The sequence below is a fragment of the Panthera uncia genome (genome assembly GCF_023721935.1).
Source record: "Panthera uncia isolate 11264 chromosome A1 unlocalized genomic scaffold, Puncia_PCG_1.0 HiC_scaffold_17, whole genome shotgun sequence".
Classification (NCBI taxonomy): Eukaryota; Metazoa; Chordata; class Mammalia; order Carnivora; family Felidae; genus Panthera; species Panthera uncia.
This window is the reverse complement of record NW_026057577.1, coordinates 19,513,995-19,536,275: the sequence shown is the minus strand read 5'-3', so window position 1 is coordinate 19,536,275 and position 22,281 is coordinate 19,513,995. Positions and strand designations below refer to the sequence as shown.

Sequence of the window (22,281 nt, the reverse complement as noted above, 5' to 3'; positions counted from 1 at the left end):
TGGCAAATAATTTACAGAAAAGGAACATGACTGCAACTCTAAGATCTAGAACTCTCTTTTTTCATACCAATCATTCACTTCTTGGTATTATCTCTCTTTGAATATTGGATCATTTTCAGGGGTATTACTTCCATTGGTGAGGCTAATCACTAAGTGTATTTGTATCTGTGGACTACACACTGGCATTTTGGTGTGATGTTGAAAAATTAGAATGTGCATATAACTAAAGTAATTGAACACAACTTTCACTTTAAGAGTTACATAGGAAGTAAGGGAGGGAGGAAGGGAGGAAGGAAGAAGGAAAGAGAGAAGGAAGGGAGGAAGGGGGAGCCAGGGAGGGAAGGAAGGAAGGAAAGGAAGGGAGGGAAGGGGGAAGGGAGGGAGGGAGGGAGGGAAGGAGAAAGGAAGGGGGGAGGGAGGTGTGGAGGGAGGAAGAAAGAAGGAGGGAAAGATGGGAGGAAGGAAGAATTTGTAGCCAGGTATAAAAAAATGGAAATATTTTAGGTTCTTCACTTTAACCGTAGCTAACAACTTTCCCACAGTTACTGGATTATATTAGAACATTTTATAAAGACTGTTTATTGTATCCTCTTACTCATTACAGGTAATACTTGTAAGCATCCCTAGTGTAATTTTAAGGAGAGCATGTGAAGTGTGTCTTTGAGAATTTATGAGTACTATTTACTAGAGTTAGTGGATTGTCTCCATTAGATTTCCAACAACTATAAGCTCACAAATGATCGACAAGAATCTCAGCTGCTACAGTTCTGAAAGTTACAGTGAAACCAAACTATCCCAAACCAGGAAGGTTAGATGTGTATCTGGCCGTACAGGTGTAATGGTTAGTTTTGTGTCAACCTGACAGGGTCACGGGAAGCCCCGGTACTTGTCTACACATTATTTTTAGGTGTTCCCCTATGAGATTAGCATTTGGATTGGTGGACTTAGGAAAGCAGATGGCTCTCTCCAGTGAAGGATCACATCATCCAAGCCACTGAGAGCCTGAAGGAAACAAAAGGGTGGAAGAAGGTTGAATTTACTCTCAGCTTGACTTCTTGATCTGGACTTTGATCTTCTCCTATCCTCTGTGTTTCTGGTTGAGATCTCAGGCTTTCCGATCAGACCTGGCATATATCCCATTGGCTCTCGAACTTTCAGCCTTTTGGACTTCATCACCAGACTCCCTGCTTCTCTAGTTTGAAGATGGCAGATCATGGGACATCTCAACCTCCAGAATCGTGTGAGTCAACTCCTTCTTTTATATATATATCCTGGTAGTTCAGTTTCTCTCCGGGGAACCCTGGCTGATACAAGAGGAAAGAGGAATCTAGATCATCAAAGGTATGCCCTACAGCTCCCTAATTTGCGTAGAAGGTGAAGCACTTAGGTCTTATATGGCAGAAGGATATTCTGCTTCCTAGTAGGCAGGGGCCTCCTCTCCATGCATGTAGCTTGTAGATTCAGTAAGCCCACAAGTGAGAATCTTCCAGGCATCATGGCACCCCTAATGGTAACAAGAAGAAAAGCTATAGTGACTGCTTCTAGGAACCTACGGTGAGAGTTCTAAGATGACTCACTCTCTTCCTTAATTGAAGCTGATAAGGAAGTATTTGTTTATCTCATCATTCAAGGATTAACTAGCTACCTAATAGGTGAAAGGCTCTGTGCTATGTGTTGTATGTAAACTGGTGAACAAGGCAGATTGGGTTTTTGCTCTTACAGTTTTTGCTCAGGGAAACAGACAAGCAGATATTTTTCATTTTTCTCTTGTTATACTGTGCAAAGGGAAGGGGAGGTTGCTGAGAGAAGATGTATGGAAAGCAGGCCCCTGATGGGGGGAAGGGAATGCAGAACTACCTAAAGGTAAGTTCAAGGTCACTCAGGAGAGAGGAGAAGGACTTGGGAAAGAGTATTTGCAAAGGCCATGAGGCAGAAACTGAAAGGTCAAGGTGATGAGGTACAGAGAAGAAGAGGGGAGTACTATGAGGTGAAGATCGAGAACTGAGGCCAGCCGACACAGGGCCTCACAGGCCGAGTTAAGGATTTCTGTCTTGATCCGGACAGTCTTGGACCTGAGGCAGGAGGCTGGTGGGACGGGATCTGCCTCACTAACACATTCTCCTGCCTAGTCTGTGCTCATTGGTTCAGAGGTCAGAGGGACAAAACTATTATAGAAATCCAGGTAATAGTGGAATGATGAAGGAGGTGGCACACATAAAATGCACAGATTCAAGAGGTATTTAGGAAGAAAAATAAGAATAAGTAAAAGATTGAACATGGACCATCAGGAAGAGTCTGATAACAAGGATGACTCCCAGGCTCCCGGCTTGTGCACAGAACAGGTGGTGGAACCCGTCCCTGAAGTGGAGAAAAATGGGAGGAAAACAAGGCTGGGACAAAGTGAGCTCTGGCATATCAGAAGGAGGATTGATATTAAGGATGACTCAGAAGCATGAATCTGGGCAACTGTTGCATTTAGTAAAACTAAGGACTCCAGTGTGTGTCTTTAAGCCTTTCGGGGGAGGGTGTGTTTTTAATCGTTGTCAAGTATCTATCATAAGACCACTTTCAAATTTGTGTGCGTTCATGACTCACTCCCACAGATCAAGGATTTAAATAACCTAAGTCGTAGCGTGGTAATATTCGTCACTCGGTTATCACACAACATTGTCTATTTTCTCTCTCTTCCCTCCTCTCCCTGGTTTGCTTCCCCACAATTTGTGTCCCGTGTTGATCTGGATGATGATACGGAAGGAGATGGTCACTGGGGTAGATTCCATAATTTAAATCCTCATGTTGCTAATTGCTAGTCGCAGGACCATAGCAAATTAGCCAAACTTACTGTGTCCGTTCTGTTCTATTCTATTCTATTCTATTCTATTCTATTCTATACTATTCTATCCTATCCTATCCTATCCTATCCTATCGTATTCTATTCTAAATATTATGATCTTATTCACCTATAGTACTACTGCAGGAGTTTTGTGATATTTTAATAAGGCCTAAAAGGTTTGTTACACCACCTAGCCTATGGTAGATGCTCAAAAAAATAAAATGACTACTGTCCTGTAGTATCAGAGTGCCCTCGCTCCTCTCCTGAGACTGTCTCATCTGGCAAACCAAGATGGCAGATGGGTTCTCCTCCTCCGCCCTTTGGAGAGAATAGAAAATGAGAAGTGTTCTAATCTGAGCTTAGTATGTGTGTCACAGTCACAGGGAAGCCTCCCCACTTCCCTCCCCGACTGCTTGGCTTGTCCCTCTCTCCAAAGAACAAATCAGCCCACCCCTCGAGACCACTGCTGAGGCCAAGAATTTCATTCATGTATTTCCTCGGCTTCTACTTATTCATTTTAAAAACAAAAGGTGAGGACCTCTTTTTGTGTACATGGAGGCACAGGAAAGATTCTTCAGGTTCTGTCTGTGTGGGTTGGAGGTAAGCCCCTGCCTGCCAAACTTGGACTTTTACAAGTATGCAGACCCAGAAATGATGTCCTGGCCCTGGGTGCCCAAAATGCCTTTGACTGAAACATTTGAGTAGTTGTTTATGTGGACACAGTGTTAGTTTCAGCTGCCAATTTTAGAATTAAATGGCTTACATTACTACCAAATGTTAGCAGAACATGTTTTCCAAAATAAATGTCATTACATCTACACTCCCACCAACTGATTAGAGACTTGAACTCAGAAAATATGGCAAAAACAGCAGAGCAGCAAAAGCAAGAAAAACACATGCTCGCTTCATATGGTAAAAAGGACTCTTCCCTTCCTCTCTGCAAAGCACATCCATTTGGTGAGTGAGGAATGTGAAAAAAAGAGAAAGAAAGAAAACGAGAAAAAAGAGAAAAGGGCCTCCTCTGAACCTAGGGAACTCCCACACAGTGACTGTCTCTCTCTTTCCAACTCACACTGCAGTAGATGTTACTGAATTTACATTTTCGTGACTTAAGTTGCCGTCTGTAAATCAACGTCTCTTTATTTTTTATTTATGATTTACAAAATAAACCTGATCCGAAATCCTGACGAATACGGTGTTGCCACATCAGAGCAGCAGTATACCTGAGGAAAGCTTCACTAAGAGAGTCTCAGAAATAACTGATGTATTGTCTTCTGGAGCCCGGGGTCCTACCTATCTTCAGACAGGTTATCTTTACAGTTCTGAGAGTTGATGAGCCATGAAGGGATCATTTAAGGGCTGATGTCACAGCAGTGGCCATATGAGTTTGTCACTGTGATGACACTTTTTAGAAAATCATCTCAATTTGTGCCTTGTCCTCGGAGAAGAGGGGGAAAAAAATTATACCTTATTCCTCGCCATTGCCTCCATCTGGGATACAAGCAATGTCTGATCAAACATATGGCATATAAACAGTAATTTAATTAAATGTGAACAAAGCCTTTTCATTCACCGTATTTAAATTTTGAAGTGCAGCCCAGTTTTCTTTCTATCTGAAATACATGAAACAGCGGCAAGAAAAAAAAAATTGAGTCACTTACTTGATGACAGATGTGATGCTGACGTGCACTCGGGCTGTGTGATGTGGCCTGGATCCATCAGTAAAGGTACACTATTTTGAGTATGCCCTACTCCATAGACGTGAGTGTTTTTGTCCCAACCAACATAGCATTTTAATAAAATTCCAAGGATAGCTTCCTTGTGATTTCATCTAACTGTAGCATCTGAAACAGTTTGATTTCAGTCTTGCTAGCGTGTTCTAAAGAGAGTCCCATCACAAGCTAACCAGGGAGCGCTTACATAAACTTATATGTTGTCTTAGAAGTTCGTGGACACATCAAGAAACAAGCATTGCTTTGACAAAAGAGGAGTTTGTGGATACTGCCTGTACAGAAGGTTTGAACTTTATTTAGCTAATTATGGAGTGTTCCTACAACAAAAGCAAAGAATTTCACATAATGATCACGTAAAGACTCACATAATGATCATAGAATAATTACCAAATATCCCCGCATGAAGTTGGCCAAAGAGGCAGAGATACCAGAAGATGACGAGAATACTGACATGTTTGTTTACTTCTTTTGGTGGAAATCATCAGGATTCCGCAAAGATCCGACCTGCACTACCCAAAGTAAAATGTCTGAGGCAGACAAAATGATACATAAAAAGATCATCCAGTAGATTGTCTTATGTTTCGGAAAGCCTTAATATGTTAAGCCAAGTCGTTTATTATCTCTTGTCTTCTAATTGCCCAATTACAACCTTTACTGAAGCATTACATTCCTTACAATGAAATGGATTTCTCACAGCCCTGTCCCCTATTCTCAGACAGAAAGTTCAGATAAAAAAAAAAACCTGCCTGGAAACTTCTTTCAGTATTATAATGAAGTCACCCACTGAAAGTATACCAGGGCTTTCAAAATGAGAGCTCTCAGCCCAGATGTCCTTACTGTTCCGTCTGACAGTGTCATGTGCTATACATGCGTTTAAAACTCATGATGGCTTTCAATTCACTTGTCCCCATCATTTTTCAGCTTCCATCTTCTAGAGAAAAAAAGACCAATAAAATTCACATCGTGTTGTTCGGAGTGCTTTTTTCCATTCATGTTTAAACCCATGCATCTGGCAAGCGAATAAAATCTGTGTGTTCCCAACTCATTTACGCTTAAGTCACCAAAATGTTCTTTTTGAAAAGAGAACGGACATCCACCAAGTCCTTCTGAACCTCCTTTTCTTTTACATATTAGTCCCATCTTGTCGACTCCCAGCTCCCAAGGTTCATGGTTGGTTCACAGCTTTGAACCCGTATGTTGAGAATGAGCGTGAAACTTCACAAAACAAACATGCATCGCTGTGACCCCCTCTGAAAATACTTGCACCGGAGCATTGGATGTGACGTTTTGTTGCTTCTTCAATCTCGAGTTACAGTGGCAATGAATGAGGCAAGTGGGAAAAAAAGAAAAAAAAAAGGAAACTTTAAACAGACAAAAGGAAACAGGAAATGACGGATTTACTTGGGATGTGGTGCGTAGAAAGAACACTGGCCTGGAAATAAAGGGAGGCCTCGCGGTCACTCTGCCCAACACTGAACTAGCTATAGCATCCTAGGGTAAAACATTACCCATCCAGTCTGAGCAACAAAATCCACAATTATAAAAACAAGAGGACCAGGGGCACCTGGGTGGCTCAGTCTGTTAAGCGTCGGACTCTTGGTTTTGGCTCAGATCGTGATCTCACAGTTTGTGAGTTCTAACCCCCACATCTTTTCATCTCTCTCTCTCATTCTCTTTCTCCTTTCTCTTTATCTCTCTCCCTCCTGCACACTCTTTCAGAATAAATAAATAAAAACTTTAAAAAATGAGAGAGCTGAAATGTATAAAGTTGGGTGAGGTGATTATTGTGTTTCCTTCTGCTCCTGGTACCGTATTATGTTTTGAATTTATCCCAGAACAGAGAAGCAAGCCAAACCGTTCAAGGAGCTCATGATCATGGGAATTGCCCCCAAACTGCCCTTCCTGGACCTCTGTGTCTGTCTGTGCCCTCTCCACCCCCCACACTACCCCCTAGAACATTTCTCCAATCTCTTGGCTGCTCTGCTCCCTCCAGTGTCTTTCATGTTCCTATTGATCTGCTGCTCCAAATCTGGAATCTTCGGCTTCTGTCTAGGGTCGTTCTTAGACATGAATTGGTTTCTCTTGTACTTACATGAGACTTGGCCTCAGAATGCCTTCCATAGTCTGCGCTCAGTCTCTGAACCCCTTGTCTGCAGTCACAAAAGGCCGGGTTCTTGCATCAAACAGTTCTCAAGAGTCTGTGTGCAAATATGAGAATTGCTCCAGATTTAACTGAAGCTGTAGTCAGGTGTAAAACCAGACAATCAAACAACAGTCGGTGATAGCTTTTACTCAAGCATTCTGGTCTAGAAACACATTCAAGCTGGGGAAAAAGAAAAATTGTGTCCAGCCTATTGCTGTGAATATAAAGGACCTTTTATTGGCTATGCATTTAATACATTTTACTTAAAAGGAAAGATCATTGGATCATCAGAAGTTCAAAAACATCCTTTGTCTTTTTTCATGGAAAAATTAACCTACTGGCTTCTGGACAGTGTTTGGTACACAGAGACCAGCATGGGGCTTTTTGTGCTGATCTCAAATTCTTTTATTTCAGGAATATAGAGTTAATATGATATATATTGCAAGTCCCCTTACTAAACATCTTCATATCCTAGAGACTCCCTTTATGCTTGTGATGATTTTGATGTTTGGGGGGTCACTTCTCATGTTTTTCCCTTCAAAGTGCTTGACACTATGTGCGTGGAAAGTAGTTTGCCGAGTTTCAAACTCCTTGGAATCTCCTCACTTCTCTGTCAGAATCAGACTTAAGCTCTTCCAGGTTCTGTTTACTGCCAGCTGATGATGACTTCCTTATCCAAATGGGGGAAAGACTTTTGAACATATATTAAAATGTGTGTATGATTTCTGAGACATCAAATAGCTGGAATAACAAGTCAACATTTTGATGAGTTAAGTGTAAATTAACTAAAAACACATGTACTAAATTCTCCTCGAAGCACAGATGGTTTGAAAAACCTAGAAGTGCTTGGAAAAAAATATGGCTTTTATTTTCATGAACCCCCAAAGTTTAAAAAGGTAATTGAAGATTAGTTTCCCTTCTCTTTCCAATTGTTGCTTTAGATGTTTAAAAGATGATATCCTTATCTTTTGTTCTTAACCTGGGTCCTCTTAGGGACGAAGGTGTTTTCTTCTTCCCTCTTTTTTCTCCTCTTTCTTATTCAAGGATGAGTGGGCATCCGGGGCAAGAAACCCATCTTCCAAGGGGGTGGAGTGCTAATCTGACGAATATCAAGGTACTGGTCAGCCATGTTTTCTTATGGAAGATACACTGGAAGCACAGATAAACCATCATGGGGCTCTGCTTTCACCCTATTTCCTTTATTTTGGCAGAGGTATCTTTTTGTCCTATGAGACTGCTAAGGGGCGATCCTCTAGTGAAGACGTAGCAATGTAGTGTGGCCTGTCTTCAGTCTACTTTGATTCTGGGCTCTAGGCTTCCGTTGGATCAAGCACAAAGAAGGCCATGGGTGGTGAGGTGCAGGCTTGCAGCACTGGTATTGAGGCGATGCGCAGTTATTAATAAAGTGATATTTTCCTTAGCCTTCTTCAAACGCATCTCTTTTTCTAAGAATCATTTAGAAAGGAAAAATAGTGGGGCACCTGGGTGGCTCAGTCGGTTAAGTGTCCGACTTCGGCTCAGGTCATGATCTTGCAGTTCGTGAGTTCGAGCCCCACGTCGGGCTCTGTGCTGACAGCTCAGAGCCTGGAGTCTGCTTTGGATTCTCTGTCTCTCTCTCTGTCCCTCTCTCTCTCTCTCTCTGTCTCTCTCTCTCTGCCCGTACCCCACTTACACACACACACTCTGTCTCAAAAATAAATAAACATTTTTTAAAAAAGGAAGAATAGTAAAACTGAAGCAAGATTCCCACTCTCTAGACAATAAAATAAAATAAAATAAAATAAAATAAAATAAAATAGGCAGTATATTTCTCAGCATCATCTAGCACCACTCCATTATTACTACTGATGCTCAGAATATTGTACCAAATTCTAAGTACCTGCCTCTAAAATCATTAAACCTTGGGGCGCCTGGGTGGCTTGGTCGGTTAAGCGTCTGACTTTGGCTCGGGTCATGATCTCACGGTCTGTGAGTTCGAGCCCCACGTCGGGCTCTGTGCTGGCAGCTCGGAGCCTGGAGCCTGTTTCGGATTCTGTGTCTCCCTCTCTCTCTGCCTCTCCCCTGTTCATGCTCTGTCTCTCTCTGTCTCAAAAATAAATAAACATTAAAAAAAAAAATTAAAAATAAATAAATAAATAAATAAATAAAATAAAATCATTAAACCTTATATGAGAACAGAAATGTATTTTCTATGAAACTTGTTCATCCAATCATATTTTTTTTCATTTTAAGTGTTCTTTATTCACTTTTTTAAATTATAAAAATAAGATATACATGCTTACCATAATGTATAAATTCTGAAGGAAAACATGATTATATCATCAAATCATCACTATTCATGGAAGCAGTTTTAATAGTCTATTATTTCAGGCCTGTTTTCATGCATGTGTGCACGTGTGTGCGTGTGTCTGTGTGTTTATGTTTTTCTCAAAAAAATATAAGTTCATCTTGTACCATATTATTTCTCAGCTTGCTATTTTCATTCAAAAGCCCATTCTGAAAGTCTAATTCAAACAAATCTTTAAAATAAGAGTTTAATCTTCTATATCATTATTACCTGTGATATGTTCTGTCGTACATGACTGGTAGACCTTTGGGTACTTTCCAGTTTCTTGCCACACTGAAGAGTTTTGCTATACAAATCCTTGCACATATGTCCTTGCATCCTGGGGTTTTGATCTGTGCACTACTGATGCTCACAGAGAAGGATTGATCAGCCAAATAATAAGGCTATGTTTAATTTATAAAAGTTACAGCTACGTTCCTTTCCAGAAAGAAATGTAGAAATGTCGAGAATGTCCATCTCTCCATATTCCCTTTTTATTTGTGTATATTTGATGAATGAAAATAGTTTTTTGTTTTTCTGAGTTGTTCCCTAATACATTAATTTCAATTTTGTATTGCTGAATGTTTTATCAGAATTTATTTCTATAATTTAAAGTATGATGATAATAAATTCTATAAAGAGAACATCGCTAATGCAAAATTTACCACAAAGCAAAAAAGGAATGAGTCAGGCCATGTGTTGACATGGGAGGATGTCCACCACAAACTAAGTAATAAGATCAAGATGCAAAACAAAATGAATAATATAAAGTTTACCATATAGAACAAAACAAAACATCTCTCTTAGATTAATTCTGAAATAGTGCTCACCAGAATGATAACCATAAGGCTTCAGGGTATTCTCTTTGGAGAAGACGTCAAAATTTTATTCTGAAGGCTCATTTCTACTGTGTACATTTGTATGAGTATCTATTATTTTACTCTTAAAAGATGACATAAGCCTTTTAATCAATAAAATTAGCTAATTGCAGTATGGCTTATAATGATAATATTGTTTTCTCTAGGCAGTAAAACTTCCATTTTCTCCTCATGGTCAGTATTAATATGTCGTACTGATTTTGACCTTGTGCCCTAGACACTGTCAGGCTCAGGCTGGTGTTCTCCAGAAAGGATTAACGTCTGTGCTAAATTCTTCTGGCTGCGTAGCCCCAACTCAATCCAATTAACAGCAGCAAGCATAGGTCATGTTGTCCAGGTAAGAAAATCAACATCAGGACCACACTTCCAAGTGGAAAGGTTGTACCTGTTAAAACACACCATTTCAATGACTAAGTGACTGTTCTCTTAAACCTCACTCTAGATATTGATATTTGTCCGAGAACTCTGACCCTTTTTAACACCAGCCATGCTCAGTATTTAGCAATGACATATGTGTGACACTGATTTACAAATGGGTTCTGTGGTATCATTTTATTCGTTGGCGATTTTGCTGTCATTTGTAATTTTTCATTCTGGTAGAAATATGATCTGTGCTAGGTGTTTTAATCACGTAAGTTCAAAATGCAGTGACATGTACAAAAAATCAACTTTCATTACTGAAGTATTTAAAGTTACTAAATACTAAAGTATTTAGTTACTAAATACTAAAGTATTTAAAGTTACATTGTACTGGTAAATGAATACACAAAATTATCAACAAAATGAATAGATATTCCAGAAATAAACATTAAATGATATATTATATTATATTATATTATGTTATATATTACATAATGCCATAAAATTCACATCTCAAATAAGTAGAAAAATGGTTATTCAATAAGTGGTCACAAGACAACTAGGTAACCACGTGGAAAAATATTCAATTTCTACTTTGCACATTACACGAAAATAAATTCCAAATGGACCAAATATTTCAACATAAATAATGAAGCCATAGAATTGCTAATAACATGGGAGAATTGTTGTTATAATCTGAACGTACAGTAGGCTTTGTTAACATGCCATAAAACTAAGAACCAAAAAAATTTAAAAGGGATTAATTGGATAACGTAATAAGAGATTTGTACATCAAAGTACACCGTTCACAGGCTAAACGACAAATAAACAAATAACAAATAATGTCCAAACAGCATATCCCAAATTAAAAGCTAGTATTCTTAATTCATAGGGAGTGCCTAAAAATCTGTAAAACCAACACATTGAAAGAAAAATAGGAAAAAAAAGGACAAAAACAAATGAAAATTAAAAACTCTCTTAAGCGGTCTCAGTCAATCAGGCCTCCAGCTCTTGGTTTCAGCTCAGGTCATGATCTCATGGTTCGTGAGGTCAGGTGCTGAGTAGGGCTCTGCATTGACAGCACGGAGCCTGCTTGGGATTCTTTCTCCCTTTCTCTCTCTGCCCCTCCCCTGCGCTCTCTCTCTCGCTCTCTCTCTCTCTCAAAATAAATACATAAACTTAAAAAAAAATATTCTTAAAAACTTACGCAATACTCAGCTTCGTTTGTAAAAAAAATAAAATGTTCGTGCAAACTTTGAGACACCATTTTTTTTTTTTTTTTTTTACTTCTCACTGTCAGGATTGTTTATATAATCTGGTAGGAAAGGCACAGGGGGCCAGACAGTCCTTCCTATTTAGGTTGATAAGACTGTAAGACCAATTCTGCTGCAAAGAATTTGGCTGTATCTATCCGAATAAAAAATTATATTTGATACAGCAATTCGACTTCTAGGTATTATTCTATAGATTAACCTACACATGTTCAAAATAAACATTAAAAGATATTCATCACAGCATTGTTTGCTAGAAAAAAAAAACTGAAACAACCAAAAGGGGGTAAGAGGGCCTGGTCAAATAAATTGTGTTACTTTGTTGTATTTGAATACTGTGCAACCATCAAGAGGTATAAGCCCCCTCTCTGGGTAGTAATATGTACTGATAAAGGTATATTAAGTTAAAAAAAAATGAAAGATACAGAACAGTGTGTGTAGCATGCTACACATTCTTTTGAAAAGAGAAAAAACTACATATACATATGTGTTTAGGCACAGAAAACTTCTGGGAATATAGATATAAGACCCTGGAAACGGGCGCCTGGGTGGCTCAGTCGGTTAAGCGTCCGACTTCGGCTCAGGTCATGATCTCGCGGTTTGTGAGTTCAAGCCCCGCGTCGGGCTCTGTGCTGACAGCTCAGAGCCTGGAGCCTGTTTCCGATTCTGTGTCTCCCTCTCTCTCTCTGACCCTCCCCCGTTCATGCTCTGTCTCTCTCTGTCTCCAAAATAAATAAACGTTTAAAAAAAATTAAAAAAAAAAAGACCCTGGAAACAGTGATTATCTCTGTGGACAATATCTGAGTGCCTAAGGGACATGGGTAGAATAGACTTGTCTTTTCCCATTTACATTTTTACATTTTGAACTGCTTCCTTTCTCCAGTATTTCAAATATTGGGAATATTCCAAGAATAGTCCTTGCTCATTTTTGAGGGTGCCTCCTCCCACTCGTACTTCCCAAGTTACCGACTGGCTGCAGAGATGAGTAAGCTTTTCAAAGTACCAAAATACTCCCTCTACATACCCAGGGCCAAACCTAGGAAACTGAGATCATCAAATTTTACTGTCAGCCACATCACAGAGGTAATGGAAGAATGTGTAATAAGGGAAATTCCTATAAGACAGGAAGCAGAAAGAGAAAGGCATTCTGGGGCTTGGGGAAGAGCCAAGGAGAAGAGAGTAAGGAGTAAGAGCGTGGTGGTGGGGTCAAAATCCCAAGAGGATGGGTAGGTAGAAACATCCAGATGCCATCTGGGAAATTCCAGTGTACATCTCCTTGGGTTTTGTTGGTTTGGTTTCATTTCGTTTGGTTTATTGGGCTGGGCCTGAGAAATTTTCATGCCTCATAGAGAGATTCCATGTTCATTAGTATCTCAGCCAACCGGGGACGTATCTGAGCAAGTGGACTTAACATAGTAGCCCCAGCTTTCCCTGGCCCATATGTGGTGTGTTCGGGATCCACATCTCCCTTTATACTCCGATGGGAGGACGGAAAAGTAGAGAGTAGACTCAGCAATGTGAAGAGGACTGAGGTTGGTGCCAAAGAGGATACAGGGATCTTAGGACCAGACTCAAGGCAGGGACCGTGAACTCAGAAGCAGATGCCAGGGCCATGCCAAAGAGAGGGAACAGGACTAGTCACTTGCAGGGAACACCAGCTCAGGATAATACCCAGCCCCAGACCTCATCATCAACTCTGCCATGGGGAGGGAGCGGTAGGGGGCCAGCAAACACTCTGTAACATAGACCTTCCTCCTGCTTCCGTGAGAACGCTTGCAAAGCCCAGCTTTTAAGCCTATTATTTTGCTGTGGACTGAAAAGCGTATCTTGATACTCTATGCTGAACTCTGACTTCTGTGTTGTAGGTGGGATTTGTCTTCACTCTAAAGAAAAGAATGGCTTGATACAATGGATAGGGAGTCACAAGGCATGTGAAGATTGTAAAATACGCTGACTTATTACATCATACCTCTTGTATCAGTGTATTATTGATTTATTTGTTTGCTGTAAATCACCTAAAGTTATGTTAGGCATAAGTAAATGTAGGGATATATTCTGAATATAATATTATAAAAATCAATAACTTTTTGTCAAGAGCTAATAAATATTGCATACTTGCAAATGAGAGCTATCTTTTCTCCTCAATACTGATTTGATGGGCGGAAACTGCGTAGGAAACATCAATACTTGCTCTTTGTTGGGATCCGCTTCTCTCTGACCTTGAACATGCAGCCAAGACTCCAGTAGAATGTCCATTTTTAGCTTCAGTTGCTCTGAAAACACTTATCGAAAGCAAGGGCAAAGTGTGTGTGTGTGTGTGTGTGTGTGTGTGTGTGTGTGTAAAAGTTATAAATCTAATAGTCACAAAAAAGTCTTCAAGTAAAGCAGCAATCAACTGTTTATAATGCTTTCAAATCTATTTTCAAAGATACTATGAATATTCTTGGAAGTCCCCAAAGTATTTCTTGACTTGTATATTCATCAAAGTGCCTGAAAATTACACAAGAACAATCAGATAAGGCAGTTAATATGGCTGGCACCAATATGACTGCTTTACTCCTCCCTCTATGATTAATTACAACTAAATTGATGTTACCAGCAATGATTAATTTACATCTTAGGTGCAAAGTAAATGAAGTAAGCAAATTGGAATTGGCACTAACAATTTCTTAAGCCTCAGCGAAGCGCCCAAATCACGGTAAGCTATCCTGCTCAGAATAATTTCTCCCCCCAAAATGGTTAAAAAGCCTAGGTATAGACTTTAATTTTATATATGTATAATGTACATTTTCTTATATTTTCTGAAGCAAACTTTAAATATACATTAAAAAACTAACCTCAGATTCTATTTTTGGCTTGGATATACAGCATCCATATGCGTGGTAAGACAAGTGTCTCCAATCTCATTTACTTGAAATAAGCGCACAATGTTTTCTTCCATCCTGATCTTTTAGAGAACTTAGATTGGGTTACGTGCAGACACAAATCCACGCCTGGCCCAATTGTGTATCTTCAGTGTTCTCTTACTAAAACTGAAGAGAATTAAAACTATTTTATAAAGCTCGTAAGTGAAATAATGGCTGAGATGTCCTGGCACACAGCAGGCTTCTTGTAAGATGGCCCAGTACCGTGGCCAGTGTGTTCTCCCGAACAGAGTAGAGGCAGTCTGCTAGAAGCTTCCCACATCCTGCCAATGCACCTTCCTATTTACTTATAGATCCGAGTGCATAGGAGAATAAAACCCTAAGGGAGGCTGTTATTTCCTCCAAATAAATTGAGACAACAGTCAGGAAAATGTAGGTAAGATGACATTGGACTCAAGTGGCATTGAGATCGAAGCATGCAAATATATAATCTCTTTGCAGAGGGAGGATAAAGTTGAAATCAATCAAATATTTTGAAGAAACAGAAAAATAATTATTAGAGCCATTAAAATTCATCTAGGTGTAACGCATGATTTTACTGTAAGAACCCTGGGAGAAATTGACTGAAGCATGGAGGGAGCAGAGAAGGAGCCAGAACGAGGCTCTCTTGTTTGTTTAAAATCAATAATATGTGTTCCCAGCCTGCAGAATTTACAAAATTCCCATGCAATACCTTTTTTTTGTTTGTCTGTTTCAAGAAACATTTCTTCCAAAGATAAACTTCCCAAAGCTTTGTGGTCTTCATTTCTTGGAACACAGACCATATTGTAGTAATTTACTCTTTTCAACCTCTTAGCATAGTACCACCTGGCATGGCAGAGTTGCTTGATAGTTCTTTGTTTTATTCTTTAAGATTTGGAATTATTAGACAATTGATGGTTGTGAATAATGAATTTTTAAAAGGAGAATATGACAACTGTCTTTATCATTGTTAATTAACCTTTGACCAAATTTTTTCACTAAAAGTCACATGCACATCTGAATTAAGGGACATAAAATATGATTAATGTCTGTAATCTTTCTTTTAGGCACTTAAAATTCTTACTGGTTCTTTTCAGGTGGCATCTTTTGTGCATTTGAAAAGCCATATTTTGGGTGGGAGGGAGGGGAGGGTGGGTGAGGGGTATCGAGGAGGGCACCTTTTGGGATGAGCACTGGGTGTTGTATGGAAATCAGTTTGACAATAAACTTCATATATTGAAAAAAAAGCCATATTTTGATAATTTTAAAGAAAATTACTGGATAGGCTGTTAACCTTAGGTTTGATCCTAAAACATTTTTTGCAGTGAGTGGGATTGCTTAGTGGAAAGGTGAGCAAAGGTAATAGAAAAGAGAATCACCCACAAAATGTGAAAACATGAGTACATTGAATATCTTATTATTTCACTGAAACAAATACATTCTGGGACAAGGATGGAATGATAATAAACCTGACCTTAATGTTTGTACTTTACATAACAGCCCTTTTGTCTCTGTTTCTCCTTCCACATTTTGCCCATCTGAGGGGCTTTTCTATTTTTTTTTAAGTTTACTCATTTTGAGAGAGAAAAAGAGAGAGCGAGAGACAGAACCCAAGTCGGGGAGGGGCAGAGAGAGAGGGAAGAGAGAGAATCTTAAGCAGGCTCCATACTGTCAGCCCAGAAACCGACGTGAGGCTCAAACCCACGAGCAGTGAGATCATGACCTGACCCAAAATTGAGAGTCTAATGCTTAACCGACTGAGCCATCCAGGACCCTGAGGGGCTCTTCTAAATTGCCTCCCCCCTCACATATATTATGTTAGAGTCTTGAAACACTCTTTACCTTTCTGGAAACTTGCTGTTGTTTTGTTTTTTTTTTTTAATTTAAAGCAAAAAATAGGAACTTAACTTCACTAGCTGGGCTATACCCTTATTTCAAAGGCTTGCTTCAGTTTAAGGAAAACCTTTCTGAACAAGATGGGTCTTGTTTCTTTTGTCTTAGACCAGTGAGGTTTGCTCCCAATTTAATTCCCTGTATGACCACATAGGTGTGGCTCTGTCCTCAAGAAATACAAAGTTGAACAGGAGTTACTGAGTATCTTTAGGGGATTAAAAATCTGATAAGGAACGTATATATATATATATATATATATATCCATATATATACATATATATATACATATATAAATCTGATAAGGAACATATATATATGTATATATGTATATATACATATACATATATAAATCTGATAAGGAACATATATATATGTATATATGTATATATATGTATATATACATATACATATGTATATATATGTATATATATACATATGTATGTGTGTTGTGTATATGTATATATGAATATATATGCATATGTGTAGGTGTGTGTGTGTGTGTGTGTGTGTGTGAATAGGAAGAAATAACAAGTCCCATGTTAGATGCACGAACAATGAATGGGTGCTTTGTGCCACTCAAGTGGTAAACTGAATAATTCACAGATCCAGAAGTTTAAAATGTAGCTCCTAATCTGGTGTTTAATTCTGAAATGGGTTGACAATATTCTTATTTATTATGTTTTTGTTATTTACACAGAGTGGTAGTTAATATGTTTTTAAGGACATCGAGAAAGAATTAAAACGAGAAAATATTGCACAAGTCAAACACCATAAGTGAATGGGTACATCTTAGACCATTTAAGCAATGTATTTGAGGAGAGAGTGAGTTTGATGTTTTATATCTATTTTGTGGTCTGTCTGTCTGTCTGTCTGTATTTATGCAAAATAACCCTGTCTTCGAGTGTTTGATTTTTTTTGTAACTTACTCATATAATTTTGGGAAATAGGTGAAGCTGAAAATTAAGTCAACCAGCTAAAAATCTGTCTCCCTGTCCTTGGATACTACTGTGATAACATTATCCTTAGATATGAAATTCGTTAAGTTTTAACAATTTTTACAATTCAGTGGTAGATGCTTTGTGTCGGAAAAAGATCAACGATCATAGTCTTGTCAAAGCAGTGGGATTGACACTATTCTGTCCTTTAAATCTATCATAACATATGCATCACTTGTATTATTCCCAGGCCTACGTGAACATTTTTGTAGGTGTACCTGAGCTTTGTGACATTTTAAACCACCAAGCCTAGTGTGAACTTTCAGAGAAAATTTCCGTTCAGTTTACCAAAATATTCCCTACAATCAGAAAATAAAACTACGCATACACACAGGTTAATTTGCTCATTGCACCTAGTAACTTGCCAGTTATCTATAAAACTTCACACTGCTACATTGTTTATAAATCTATACTGGTCGTTTCTTATAGGTCTAGGATCTGTTCTTTCTTCACATTTTTATATAATCAACCTATTTATGATCATAGAGTCAAATTAATCTTTTTTTAAATTTAACTGAGAGCCAGGATTTCGAAATAAGAAAAAAAGAAATGGTCTACTCTTTCCTTACTTCTCTTATTAATCTGCAAAAGGGTCTGTCTTTAGAATCCTGGGAAAGTGTCTTGTGTTTGACTAGAAAGACTTGATGTTTAGGTTTCTGTGGTCCTAATTGCCCCTATCTAGCCTTTCACATGTAACAGTAAATTGGCCCCATTTCCACCCATTAATGATCCGCAAATAGATTTGACTTATTTCTTCCAAGTGTCTCATCAGTAGACAATTCTATTTTCCTTTGGTAATAAAAAACCAACTCCCTGTTACTATGTAGTCCTAAGGCTTTTTGATCTCCCATGCAAAAAATGCTTTCATGGACAAGGTTTACCTTAAATACCAAACTCGAGGTTTTCTGCCTCAGAGACAAGGAATTCGTCACAAAAGCTTTCTGGGTACTAGACTTCTAAAGCAGAGTGACTTACTCATACATTCACTGACTTGCTACGTTCTTTTTCAACTCTTGCTCACAACTCTCACAGAGAGGGAATGGAAATTTCAGAAACCTTAGTGCTAGAAAAAAAAGCTTGACTGACTCTTCCCAGAACGCTTCTCAGAATAGGAAGTGATATAAATCCAGGTTTAGGGAAGCCATTTGGGGAGGAAACAAAGCTAGTCTTCAAAGAGGGAAAGGAGACTCAACTTCATAAAGAGATATATGGTGGAGTCATTTTCCTGGGTAACTGACAGATTTTGTGCTTCAGAAATCTAGTGCCTCAGGAGGCTTAATTTTATTTATTTCCATTGGACTTAGTGAAAAGCCTTGTGGTATAACCCCTCTTCACTCAGGAGGAACCCCGTAAGCACCATACAATGTTTGTCTTCCAATATTCTTTTCCTTTTGGGGGAGAGAACACAGAAGCCATAATGATGTCTTGAGGAAACCCCAAGCACAGTCTATTCCTTAGCCTTAAGAAAAAGATCTCTGCCCCTCTCATCTCTTCTGTCTTCACTCTCTCTTCAGTGGCACCAACCTACCCTTCCTACCCTCGGTCACCCTAGCGTAAGAGTTGAGGCTCTCTAAACAAACAAACAAACAAACAAACAAACCAGGAAGAGAATTGATTTCAGGCTCTTTCTGCTTTGACCATGCAACTCAACCATCCTAAGGGAAAGGAAGGCAAAAGTCCAGCTGTATTCTTGGAGAGTTGGCAAGGGAAAAACAGAGAAGACATGATGTGAATTAATATATGAACAAACTATATCACCTTGATAGTTTAAGTGTATATCTGTGACTTGCAAGTAAAAAATTATTGACTAAGGAAAAGATTATTGAAAATAACAAATGGCTCTTATCACCATGTCATTATCAGAGCCAAGTCTGATGAATAAGGTGCTGTTCAAGATGGGTAATTCAGTTTGGGATCCAAAATGAGCTGTAACTATAGAGTAATTAAAATGACATTATTAATGGCTCACAAGCTGCCTCTTAAATCAATTCCAAACCATGGAAGAAAACTATATAGCTACCCAAAACTACTATGATCGACAGCTTTTATTTGCATATAAAATTGCTAGTGATGTATTTCTTCAGTTTTCAGTAAGATCAATATGTCACAATTCATTATTTAACAAATATTTTGTGAATTCCAGTGTGCCAGGAACTGTTCTAGGCATTAGGGATACTTTGGTGAATAAAACAAACAAATTTAAAAAAAAATCCTTGCCTGCATGAAGCTTATATTCTCTTCAATGGAATACACAATGAACAAAATAAGCAAATTATGTATCATGTTGCATGATGATAAACGCTCTAAGGAAAAATAATTCGGAGGAAGGAGCAGGGTAGGAAGAGTGGGGACCGAGGATGAAGTTCTAAATATGGTGGTCAGAGGATACCTTACCAAGGTGACATTTGAGCAAAGACTTAAAAGAGATTAGGGTACGAACCATGAAAGAAGAGTGTTTTAGTAAGAGGTCAGTAAGAGTGAACACATGGCATATTTATGACCCCCCCAAAAAGGCCAAGTGGCTGGTTTCAAGAGAACAAGACAGAGAATGGCAGGGAAGAAAGATAGAGAACTAACAAAGGATTGGTTCACATAAGCCCTTATGGACTATGGTAAGGATCTATGGTAAGGATCTATGGACTATGAGGCAGGATCCTGTCTCACTCTGTTGAGACAGGAAGCATTTGCAGGGTTTGGCATGCTCAGATTTGTGTGGTGTTTTTTTTAACGTTTCTTTATTTTGAGAGAGAGAGAGAGAGAGAGAGAATGTGGTAGGGGCAGAGAGTGTGGGAGACACACAATCCGAAGCAAGCTCCAGACTCTGAGCTGTCAGCACAGAGCCCGTCGCAGGCTCGAACTCACAAATAGCGAGATCATGACCTGAGCCGAAGTCGGACGCTCAACCAACTGGTGCCTGTGATTTGTGTTTTAATAGGATTATACAACTGCTATATTGAAAGTAAACTCAACGATAGGGGAGTAGAAATCAGGGAGACCAACTAGAAGTGTGGTGCTATAATCAACAGGAGGTGATAGTGCATTATACCAACATATTAGCAAGGACAGTGGTGGGAACTGGTCAAATTCGGGAAGACGTTAGAAGATAGAACCCAGCAGGATTTGCTGCCATATTGGATATGAAATGGGATAGAAGGAAAGAAGCCACAGATGAGCAATGCAAAGGACCCAAGAGGCCATTCAGAGTTGGGTAAAAGTATAAATCAAGCATGTTTGGAGCAAGAAGTTGAAATTTCAGTTCTGCTTGTCTTGTGTTTCCATGCTTCTTAGACAACAGGCAGTCCTAGCCTAAAGATCAGGAGTTGCTTGCAAGCTGGAAATAAAACGTTGGTAGCCCTGATTTGAAAGAGTGTTAGGATTTTGTTTTAAGCTCCAGAAATTTCATGCCAATTTATACAATTTTGTTTGGTATCAGTACAAATAATTTCTGTCCAGCAGAAAACTATGGGCTTTTTTAACCCTATAAAACATTAATCTGTTTTGTATATAATCCTGAAAGCTTGTCTTAACATTCCGCACTGTAACTCTGACACTGTTTGAGTTATCACAGTCCACGGGCTGAGGGCTCACAAGCCTTCCCTCACTTCAGACACCAGCTGCAAGCTCTGGGATTCCCAACTTATGACCAACTGGCTACAAACTTGGACGTTCCCATTACATCCGTGTGTATAATAATTTGCCAGAGCACTTCACAAAACTCAGGGTAGTATTGTATTTACAACTGCGGTTTTATCATAAGGAACATAAATCAGGACTAGCCAGATGAAGAAACACATGGGTTGTCCCAAATGCGAAGCTTCCGTATCCTCAGGATGTGTCACTGTGCTTCCATATCCTTAGGATGTGTCGTATGGATGTATATCACTAACCAGAAAAGCTTCCCCAAGTTTTGGTTTTCAGAGTTTTTATTACGCAGACATGATTAATCAGAGCATTGGCCATAAACTCAGTTTCTAGCTGCCTCCCTTTCCCTGGAGGTCGGGCTGTTCTCATTCAGCTCAAAGCCCCAATGTTCAGGAATGGCCGGCCTCCATCTGAGAATTACCTAGGAGCCCAACTAGAGTCACTTCACTAGCATAAACTCAGGTGTGGTTCCAGGGGCTCACCATCACTAACAAAATGCTCCCCTGTTGGGAGATTCCAAGCACTGAAAGCTTCCTCTCTGGACCCAGGACAAAAACCATACACATTCTTTATTTTACAACACATTCCTTTACTAAATGGTCAGTAGCTCCTCAGGTGTTCTTTGAACTGGCTTTAGTATCTTCACTCCCTTGTTAATTAATGAGGGGAATAAAATATTAGATGTATGTGTTATAGATTTGCATGAAAGTCATGATTTTGCCTTTTTTGAAAATTAAACGTTAGCAGTGCTATTAAATGAATAACCACCAAGTAAATCAAGAAGGAAGGTTCGCCAGAGAACCTCTAAGCACTCCATGTAAAGGTTTAAAAGATAAAAAGTAATCCACAAAGATTCGTTGAAATGCCTAAAGACCCAAGAAGAAAACGGGGCAAGTGTGTTCTCCTAGAACACAAGCAAAGAATTCAGTTAAAGGAGAAGAGTGTCAGCTATGCTCCATGTTGCTGATAAATCTTGTTAAATAAAGACAAGCTTTATCATTGGATTTAGAGACTTAGTCGTCACTGGTAAGCTTAATAAGAGCATGTTTGAAAATGGTGAGACAAAAAGCATTTGGAGTGGTTTTAAGACAGTGATAGAACAATAGAATCTTATTCAACCCCCAAAAAGGAATGAAGTACAGATCCATGCTACAATGTGGATGAGACTGGAAAACATTATGCTAAGTGGAAGAAATCAGACATAAAAAAAAAAATCATGTTTTTTATGATTTCATTTACATGAAATATCCAAAATGGGTAAGTACATAGAAACAGAAAGAACACCAATGGCTGGGGGATGGGGGGAAATGGGGAGCAACTTG

At 39.0% G+C, this 22,281-nt stretch overlaps 1 long non-coding RNA gene across 1 annotated transcript in view; it reads left to right on the top strand.

Annotated features, from left to right (window-relative positions):
- The window catches only part of LOC125934860 (uncharacterized), a 210,870-nt gene extending 209,626 nt beyond the window's left edge, over positions 1 to 1,244 (top strand). Inside the window, exon 3 of the long non-coding RNA XR_007461550.1 lies at positions 1,110 to 1,244. This is a non-coding gene — a long non-coding RNA (uncharacterized LOC125934860). The remainder of the gene's footprint in view (positions 1 to 1,109) is intronic.
- The last annotated feature ends 21,037 nt before the right edge of the window (positions 1,245 to 22,281 follow it).